Source organism: Podarcis gaigeae (genome assembly GCF_964106915.1).
Source record: "Podarcis gaigeae genome assembly, chromosome: 15".
NCBI classification, from domain to species: Eukaryota; Metazoa; Chordata; class Lepidosauria; order Squamata; family Lacertidae; genus Podarcis; species Podarcis gaigeae.
In genome coordinates this window covers 29,123,960-29,134,736 of record NC_139692.1, presented here as the reverse complement: position 1 = coordinate 29,134,736, position 10,777 = coordinate 29,123,960, and the positions used below count along the sequence as shown (strand labels likewise).

At 45.5% G+C, this 10,777-nt stretch overlaps 1 pseudogene across 1 annotated transcript; it reads left to right on the top strand.

The window, feature by feature from the left end:
- The first annotated feature begins 7,586 nt into the window (after nucleotides 1–7,586).
- Nucleotides 7,587–10,515, top strand: LOC310833012 (peptidyl-prolyl cis-trans isomerase FKBP2 pseudogene; annotated as a pseudogene). The gene is made up of 2 exons: nucleotides 7,587–7,629; nucleotides 10,236–10,515. The product of its transcript is annotated as a peptidyl-prolyl cis-trans isomerase FKBP2 pseudogene (transcript).
- Nucleotides 10,516–10,777: the final 262 nt, after the last annotated feature.

The following is a 10,777-nucleotide window of genomic DNA, read 5'->3' as shown; positions in this document are numbered from 1 at the left end:
TCATAATATGCAAAAAGATTCAGCCACTGGGGCTGGGAAAGTCCCCTGCCCAGGGTTGGCCCAAGGAATTTTGGTACCTAAGGCTGGTATCCCACCACTGCACACACAGCATCTGACCAGGTAGGAGGCTGAATGGGTGGCAGTGGGTGGGAGAAAGCCCTCTACTGTACCCTTGGGCAGGGGGCAAGCCTAGGGACACAGAGCAGGTGATCAAGGGGGAATGGTGGGAGCTGCTGTCATCTCCAGCATCTGCCTAATGGTAGGGCAGGCCCTACTGAATTCAATGGGACTTACTTCCGAGTAGACACATGCAGGGTTGTGCTGTGCTGTGTCTTCTTTGCTCATCCCCAAGACTGAAGAAGCTGGATTGCCCAAAATGAACAAGATGTTCAAAATGAAAAAAAAAAAAAGAACTTAGTTCGTCTAATTCCTCCAAGCCACCCAATAGTCCCGACAAAGTGGGTTGGGGAAGTGTGTAGAGTGTTTTTCCCAGAACAGCAAGGCAAGCAAGGGGAAAAAGATGGAGAATGAGGCAACGTGATCAGTTCACAGGGTTCCTCATGTGTTCTAAAGAACATGGGCAGCCTCTTCTCTCTGGGAAATAGTCTGAGTGGGTGAATTTGGCTCCAGCTAATTCCCAGACAGAACTTTACATCATAGATATACAAAACCATCATGTATTGTTTAGCACAGTGACAACCTCCAACCCACCCCCAACAGAGAGCCCAGAAATGACCACGGGAACATTCCCCACCCTCCACCCACAGGCTTTGGAAATGACCTGCACTTGAGGCTCCAGCCTTCATGGAATTATAGCTGTGGGAATCTGCACAAGATTCCTGCTGGTTTATGTCCATCAGGAATCCTGTGTGTGCTGACTCAATGCCAATATGACAGGGGCGGGGAGCCTCACACATGGTTTCCCTTTTCTTTTGGCAAATGTGGCCTACGGGGCTCACTCTCTGGCCCCCCAGGACCACCCCCAGTGGTCGGATGCAGCCTGGTCAACAAAGCCAAGTGTCACATCTGATCCCTGGGACATTGCACATAGGGGAAAGCAGCCTTTAGGCTGAAACAGGCCCCTACCCCTGCATTATGACATCCAGCCTCTCAAGGAAAATAGCTCTCAATGCAGATATTTGCAATCAGTTTGCTCGGAACTGCATTGCAATGGGCTTCCAGTCGGGAGGGTGCAGTGAGGTGCTGCTGCTCACCTCATCCCAGTCGGCCCCTTCGCTGCTGCTTACCATGAGGTAGAGGAAGGAGTGACGTGGTGACATCCCACCACCATACGATCTGCCTCAGTCTACAGGCTTGCATTGTAAGTTCCTTACTTGCGTTCCATCTATGGCATGACTTATTCCCATCAGTTGCTTTTCAAAGTTTTGAGGGTGCTGCTGTCAACTGTAGAGGCTTTGGGATCCTCTGCATTGCTGCCTTCTGCCCTGGCTCACTGATTTATAGAAAGAATGTACAGGAAGGCCCATTAAACCTGAAATAAATTATTATTATTTTTAATAATATTTTTTATTATTTATACCCTGCCCATCTGGCTGGGTTTCTCCAGCCACTCTGGGTGGCTCCTAACAAAATATTTAAAACAATACAGCATCAGGCATTAAAAACCTCCCTAAACAGGGCACCCTTCAGTTGTCCTTTAAAAGTAAAATAGTTGTTTATTGCCTTGACATCTGCTGGGAGGGCGTTCCACAGGGCACGCGCCACTGCCGAGAAGGCCCTCTGCCTGCTTCCCTGTAACCTCCCTTCTAGCAGCGAGGGAACTGCCAGAAGGCCCTCGGCACTGGACCTCAGTGTCTGGGCTGGATGATGGGGGTGGAGCACTCCTTCGGGTATACTGGGCCAAGGCCGTTTAGAGCTTTAGAGCTCACCTGTTGTCTGCTGCAGAATTTCATCATTCCCATCTGCCTTCATTCATATTCCTTCCACACACGGGGAGCTTCTAATGCACCCCAATGCCTGGCTGAAGCGGCAGGCTGTTGTTCTCTTTCACAGAATCATAGAATTGTAGAGTTGGAAGCGAACCCAAGAGTCATCCAATCCACACTTCTGCAATGCAGGAATCTCAGCTAAAGCATCCATGGCAGATGCACACCCTCCAAGTGTCCCTATTTTCCAGGGACATCCCTGACTCAGAGAAGCTGTCCCAGTTTCTGATTTGATCCCGGAATGTTCCACTTTTCCTTAGGGTGTCCCTATTTTCATTGGAGAAATATTGGAGGGTATGGAGTTATCTGACCCTCTAAGCCATCTAAAGGCAATCCTGTATAAGGAAGTTGTTTTAAATGCTTCATTGTCTTTTTGTATATGTTGGAAGCTGCCCTGAGTGGCTGGGGCAACCTAGTAAGATGTGTGGGGTCTAAATAGTAAAATAATCGTTATGGAATGGGACATCCCTATTTTCACCAGAGAAATGTGGGAGGGTATGCAGATGGCCATTCAACCTCTGCTTAAAATTCTCTAAGGAAGCAGAGTCCACAACCTCCCAAGGGAGACGGTTCCACTGTCGAACAGCTCTCACCGTCAGAAAGTTCTACCTGATGTTTAGTCGGAATCTCCTTTCTTGTAACTTGAAGCCATTGGTTCGAGTCTTACCCTCCAGAGCAGGAGCAAACAAGCTTGTTCCCACTTCCATGTGACAGCCCTTGAGATACTGGAAGATGGCTATCATATCTCCTCTTACTCCCCTCTTTTCCAGGCTAAACATACTCAGCTCCTTCAACTGTTCCTCATCAGGCTTGGTTTCCAGACGATTGATCATCTTGGTTGCCCTCTTCTGCACACATTCCAGCTTGTCAACATCCTTCTTAAGTTGTGGTGCCCAGAACAGTATTCCAGGTGTGATCTGACCAAGGCAGAATGGAGTGATACTATTACTTCCCTTGATCTCGACACTATACTTCTGTCCAGTGCTATTTTTCTAGAAAAAGAGGTTGTCTAATAATGGCAATGGTGCCCACATGAGAGGTGCTGGAACTGAGTTCCGGATGAAAAAAAAGCCCTCCTTCTGTTGATGACAAAGCTTTCCTCTTTTGGAAGAAGCTTCCAAGGCAGCAATCCTGGGCCAGCTTACCTGAGGAATATGGCCAAATGAACTTAGTGGGGACTTACTTTTGAGTCGACATGTATAGGATTGCACAGTTCTTCCGTATTCTCTTCCTCAGGGTCTCAGGGTCCCATAAGATCCTGAACCACAACTGAAGAACCATTGACCTACCGGCATTATTGAAGGCAACCATAGAAACTGCAAGGATTGTTTCAAGTGACCCTGGGGAGCATTTGCCAGCCCATAAGTTCTTAGAGAAAGGGAATGTATTCCTGCCCCAACCTCTTAACAAATAACAGAAGGCAATTCTTAGGAAGACTTGCTAAGCTGTTGGCTGCGAGTCAGGGAGCATTAAAAAAACATAAAAAAACATTTATTTTATCCAATTTCTCTCCAGAGCTTTGTTTGACATAATTACAAATGGAAGAGCTTATTGTTAGTCTCCATCTTACACTGTGCAGGCGCAGGACTCTCAGAGCCGCGCTTAGCTCTTAGATTACTTTAGCGACTTTGCGTTAAAGAGACTTGATAAAGCCAGGGTCAAATTTGGGCTTTGGGGAGATTTAAGCTATTAATAATGTGGGGGGAGTCTTTAAGATAAGGCGCACTGGAAACTGATATACAACCATTTTGCATGGTGGATAAAAAAAATACGAATTGGGAAGTTTCAAGTGCAAAGAGTGTCGGGGCCAAATGTAGCCTCTGTCTGGCCCCTGGGACTCTCCGCAGGCTGTAACCTCCTCCTCTTATTCCCGGGCAATGCCCCTCAAAAGTGAGCCCCACGTCACACCCTCCAGGCCCAGGCTCTCTCCTTGAACTCTGACCGGGCATCTTGCTTGCCTGGGTGTTCTCTAAGGCATGCACAGAAAACTGTGCAACCAAGGCAAGAACACTGAGGGAAATGTAATGTGTGAACCAACAGGCTGTGGACAGAGTCAGCAGGAATCCTTGGGCTTGTGGCTGCTGGATAAATGGTTGCCAGCCAAATCCAGGACCCACCCGTTCACGTTGCTCCTGCCATCTCTTGAATCACAAATCCAAAGGTGGTGCTAGGACAGGGTGTTTGGAGCTGTAGAAGGGGGGCCTAAAATGAAATGAAATATGTTGCCAAGGGGGTGGGAAAAGGTAGCTTCTTTTCACTGTTCCATTCCATTCCATTTATGTCTTCGTTCTCGCAGCCAGAAGCAGTCCCTGAGGCGATTTGCAGAGACAACCTGCAATATGTATCATAGGTAAAGGTAAAGGGACCCCGACCATTAGGTCCAGTCATGACCAACTCTGGGGTTGCGGGCCTCATCTTGCTTTATTGGCCGAGGGAGCCTGCGTACAGCTTCCGGGTCATGTGGCCAGCATGACTAAGCCGCTTCTGGCAAACCATAGCAGTGCATGGAAACACCGTTTACCTTCCTGCTGGAGTGGTACCTATTTATCTACTTGCGCTTTGACATGCTTTCGAACTGCTAGGTTGGCAGGAGCAGGGACCGAGCAACGGGAGCTCGCCCCATCGCGGGGATTCGAACCGCCAACCTTCTGATCGGCAAGTCCTAGGCTCAGTAAATTTTACTGCTCTTGTTACAGATAGGTAGCCGTGTTGGTCTGCCATAGTCAAAACAAAAAAAATTCCTTCCAGGAGCACCTTAAAGACCAACTAAGTTAGTTCTTGGTATGAGCTTTCGTGTGCATGCACACTTCTTCAGATACATTTCAGTGTATCTGAAGAAGTGTGCATGCACACGAAAGCTCATACCAAGAACTAACTTAGTTGGTCTTTAAGGTGCTACTGGAAGGAATTTTTTTTGTTTTTACTGCTCTTGTCATTGTTTTCAAGATGTATAATACAAACCCATGAAAACAATGACAAGAACAGTAAAATTTATGAATTGCTTCCTATGAGGCATCTCATATATCAAACGATGGGATACACAGAAACAGCTAAAACAATATTTCACATACCTTTTTCTTTATACATTGAATGTTCATAATAATAATAAATGTTCATCTACCAACACCACCCGATGAGATAAAGCACCCCCCTGCTGCTCAGGGATGGACAAAACAGTCTGTTTTCATTTCCATGCAGTTATCATTTTTCTAGTCTCAAATTCAGTTCTCCACATTTCTGCATTTTGCCCCTCAGGAAAATTTGTTAGCATTTTATTGCAAACTTTCCCCAGACACCCTTTGGCAAGCAATTTCCTCTAATATAATGCAAGTTTCCCCCCACTTATTTGCATTTTTCATGTACACTTTCCTGTAATACACACATTTTTGCACACATTGTCAGTTTGGAGAAACTGCACCACAAAATTGAGAGAAGCACGAATTTCAAAGGCAGGCTGGATTTTGCTTTATATATTGTTCCAGAAAGCATGAATCAAGTAGGTTTGCGTTAAAATCCCAGCGTAACTCAATCTTTCTGGCATCTCCACATGTCACCTGGTTCCTTCTTCAAGAATAGCAATGACACGTCATACACGACAGTTCCTCTGCAACTGGATTCAACCCTTTCGTCGTTTTGTTGTATAAATACAAACAAGGCATTACATTGTCAGTTGGTTTCCTTCTTGAGACTCTATGAGTAACACTTGTGTATTAAATTACACTTTTTTAAAAAATGTGGGAAGTCCACCCAGGGCTGGAAGAAAAATGTGAGAACAGCTGGTCAGGGATGAGATCTTTAAATCCCCAGGTGCTCTGTGAAAAATAAATGGCCCGCCTCAAAAACTGTAACCAGCAAGACAATCAACTCTTTGGTGATAGAAGACTGTTTAGTATGAAGATTTGATTCCAGCTTCTGGTCTGATATCCAGGCTTCTGTTTGAGAGCTTTTAGCCTGAGCACATTGCACTCAGAATCACTTTGGGGACACGGAGGCTGATAAATTATCTGGGAATTTCTCATGTTAATCCCATTCTCCTATTCCACCGTGGTCTCTCTCTTCCTCCCCGAGAGCCTCCCCAATCTAATGGGATAATGCTTCTGATCAGTTCCCTCTGACTCAAAGGCCATGTGGATTTTCTCAGAAGTCCTAACCAGGTTGAGACTCTAGTCCTATGAGCATGTTTATTTATAATTTCCCCACTCGCTGTTAGTCTTGGCTGCAGCCTCTGCTTTGGAATGAATTTCCAGAGAGGATGAGGCCAGAGTGACTGGCCTGGGTCCCAGCACCCCCTCGGCTTGTTTTCGTTTGGGGGAAAAGGCTCAGGGTATAGGATTCATTGGCTCTGAAAGATCATTTTTGACATCATCATCATCATCATTATTATTATTATTGAATTTATATACCACCCTATACCTGGGGGTCTCAGGGCGGTTCACAGAATAAAATCAAGATACAAAACCACAAAATACATAAAAATAAAAACAACAACCCAATAGCCCCCCCCCAAAAAACACTTTTTAAAAGGGTATGGGATGTAAATCAGATCAACCAAAGGCCTGGTTAAAAAGGAACATTTTTGCCTGGTGCTTAAAGGTGTATAATGAAGGCGCCAGGCAAACGTCCCTGGGGAGAGCATTTCACAGGCAAGGAGTCACTGCAGAGAAGGCCCGTTCTCGTGTTGCCACCCTCTGGATCTCTCGAGAAGGCACATGAAGGAGGGCCTCAGAAGATGATCTACTCCTGACTCTGGCCTCTGACATGGACGAATAGTCTGACTTGCCGCAAGGCAACCTCCTACATCTCTATATGTCTACTTTTCAGTAGTGGACAGGGTCATGGGGTCATGCCACACACCTGACCTCCCTCAGGCTGAGTCACCTCTGCCTAGCAGGATGGAGTGAGGCATCACATTAGAAAACCCTACATTGGTTCTGTGCCAGCCTCAGCACCACCTCGTTCCTCCTCCTCTCCACCGTGGTCTGCAGCAGCAATTCAGTTGTTGGGAGGTCAGGTGAACGGCGCAGCCCCAGCATGCCGTCGACTACTGCTGCTTGTAACACAGGAAGGAACTGACACAGAACGGATCCATCCATCTCTACTCTTAAAGTAAACCCCATTGAGTTCAGCAGATCGTACTTCCTGGCTAAATGGATAATAAAGTTACCGAACAGTGATGCAGTTTCCAGGATCAAATTTGCCTCCACCTAACTTGAATCAGGGTGCAAAAATGCCCAACCAAATTGTGAAATTGGGGAAGAAGATTGGAAGAAATTTAAAGACTACCTACAGAAATATTGCAAAATTAATGAATGTTAGAATGATGTTGGATAGAAATTAAGTGGTTTCCAGCTGTAATGCTTCAAGGGTATATGAGAGAGAGAAAAAGGCTTAGAAACAGGTAAAAATTTAATGGTAAGGATTTGTTGAACTAACAATTTGAATTGGAATACAAAAAAGGGAGGTATGAGGAGGTCCGGGAAACAAGTTAAAGGAAAATAAGCAATGGAAAATCTGCATGTTTTTAATTATTTTTATTTTTTGTATTTTTGCTATTATTTTTTTTTCTTTTTACCTTTATTGTATTATTACTAAAAACCTTAATAAATATTCTATAATAACCAAATTGTGAAATTCGGCAGAATGCAAGAGAGCTTTGCACCCCGCTTTCTGTGTCGACTGGCAGGTGAGTCCCAAATACGGGTTCCGTCGGTGGTTCCTGCCAATCAAAGCTTTGGAAAGGGCTCCCCCCGCAGCCCAGCCTTTCTCATAATAAAATAATAAATCTGGGAAAGAAAGGGGAGAGTGGGATTATTCAAGAGGGTTCCATCTGTGACACTGCTAATGATTCCCAACTGTCTCGCAGCCGAGCAAGAGCTGCTATCAATCACAGGGCCAGGGAAGCTGTGTAACGGATACTACACAAACACTACATTTTTCTGGGTCACCACAATGCTAATACTTCCATAAACATCAGGTTATGACACGTCTGACTTCATCTCCATCAACACAGGGTGCTTGGGACTGAACGCAGCCATGGTGGGAAGAGCCTGAGGCCAGCGTTCCTGGGGCGAGGGTGGCTCAGGAGCAAAGCACCCGTGGATCCTGAAGCCAGGTCCCTCAGCACCTCGTTCAGCTCTGCGCCCACTAAGGCACACTGCCTCTTGCATACTAATTTTCAAATGATGTGTCAGGAGAATTGCTAGTGTTGAGGAGGAGGGGGTTCCCCTGCCCCTTTCAATCCTTGTCTTCTCTCTGGTTACTTTGTGCTGCCTTTGACTTCCCCCAGATTCCAGTTTTAGGTAGAAGATGGTGCGTTAACCCCTCACAGGAGTGTTAGGTATGGAGGAAAAAATTGATTTGGTCCATGTGTTAATGTGCACCCACCAAGTTTGCGCTTCCTGAAACAATACACAAAAACAGAATGTATCCGACCTTCGAAATTAAAACTTCTCTGAATTTTGCAACGCAGTTCTTCAGCCACAAAACACATCTATCAGTGAAAATAACACACAAAATACATGATATCAAAAGGCTTCCAAATAAATGTATATGAGGAGAAATGAATATTAAAATGCTGACCAAGACTTGCAAACTGATGCAGAAATAAAGCGAACTCAAGTGAACTTTGCAAAGAGTGATCATAGGGCATTATAAGGGAGTTTTTAGAAGCACTATTCTAAGAGAAACAATTTGCAGTTTGGGCACCATGTTTCCCAAGCTCCATAGGAATCCACTCAAGAATTCAGTTCCCATGGAAGAAAACTAACATGTCTGAATTGTCCCTCTTCAGTTCCTATATTACTTTCTTAACCCAAGCAAGCTAAAGGCAAAAGAGGAGTGAACTGCTGGGCAATGAGTCCACACAATTAACTGGAGAAGCAACCCTTGGAAATGGATAGCGCTGGCTTATTAGCAGATGACCCAGAGCCATTTTCCAGCTTAGCTGGAGCCCATGAAGGGTGCCAATTTTTGTTTGATTGTGTTTATTTTAAACATTAAGAGAATCGAATGAAAGCCCAAGCTGAGGAGAACTCAGATGTCATATGTGCAAATGTCTCAAGGTGCTGAGAAAACAAGCCACAGAAAGTTGGTCTTCTATAACTCACCTTTGTGCACAAGCGATTTTCTGTGTGTGGATGGATGAAATGTCTGGGAGGGTTTGCTTAGAAAGTGGTATAGAAATGGTCTTACATAGGTTTAATTAGAGGAGGAGGAGCGGCAGGCTTTGGGGAGTCAGCAATCAGCCCCTTGCCTCTGTGTAGCCTTGGTTGGGGGCTCTTTGATGCTGACCCCCAATCCTGACTCCAGTTGACAGCTCTGGACTCAGTGGTAAACCTTGTGCTTAGAGTTGGATGGCCCTGGCAAATTGAGGAGGGCTAATTAAGGACCAGCCCAACAGAACCACTTTGCCGATGAATGAATAGGAATGTTTGCACAGTGTAGTGTGTGTTGCCAAAATAACAATATCCCTCTTCTTCTGCATACATTGTAGACGTGATCCCATTTGGAAAGCCCATCTCTTTCCCTCGAATTGTTTATCAAGAATTGGATACCATCTCGCCTTGCATGAGAAAAAGAATATTTCTGAGCTCTCCTCGTGATTGAACCTGACACTCAGCAAACTCCCAGGCTGCATGCATATGAAAATTCCCTAGATCACTGGCAGGTCAAGGCAAGCCTCACAAAGAGCGTTCAGTGTAAAAGTTCCATTTCAGACGGTTCACCTGGAATTCAATCCTCCAAACTGGAGGAGATGGTAATCTTTGTTTTCGTTTGGAATCACCACAAAGAATCCATTGCCTTAAAAAAAAAATGTTAACCCTCCCAGCTGAGGCCTACAGAAGCACCATATTTGCACAGAGGAAATATGGTAAGGCCCGAACAACTTGTGAGTCTTGATCCAGCAGGTTGCAAGTTCCCCACCTAACTGGAAGTGGTGGCCTGCAAACTTATCCTGCCAGGGCGCTTAGGCCCTGGCAATTGCCCAGGTAAGGCTTGTGAGAGTGCTAGGCCAGGCAGCCTGCCGTTTCACATAATTGCAGCCATTGAAGTCAATGTGAAATGTTGGGCAATGTATTGAATAATGAATATACAGTCATACCTCAGTTCTCGAATGCCTGACTTGTACGTTTCAGCCCCCCAATGATTGAAAACCAGAAGTGAGTGTTCCAGGAAAAAAGGGGGGAAATAAGGATGTTATGTTTCTAGATAATATGTTTTGTCTTAATTTTGAATAAAAAAGTAATTAAAAAAAAAAGTCCCGCAAGGGTGATGTGCTCCACATGCATTAAACGGGCAAGCTGGAGGATGGGACAGAGTTTGACAGCATCCTGACTCATGATCAGCCATTTATCTTCTCCTTGCGGACTGGACAAGTCATTAAAGGCTGGGATCAGGGCCTGCTTGGGATGTGCGAGTGTGAGAAGAGAAAGCTGGTCATTCCCTCTGAGCTGGGTTATGGGGACTGCAGAGAACCACCCAAAATCCCAGGTGGCACAACCTTAATCTTTGAAGCTGAGCTGCCGAAGATTGAGCGAAGGCAGGAACTATAGCGACATCTCTTTGGGGGAGGGGGGCACGTGGGGAGGGGAGGTAATCTTGAGATGCGACTCAGGATTTGTAGATACTGATGGGCCAAATAAAAGCACAGACCAGAAAAAAACCCCAAACGGTTATAACTATGTCCTGACATCTGCTTTTCTTAATTTTTGGGATGTCGGAGAGTTTGGACATGGGGCGCTCTGACTCTATGGGCCTGCTTTTACCCGAACAGAAGAAAAACTTCCCACCCAAAATAAAAGAGGGGCGCATTGTTTATTTTGCTGGTGGGA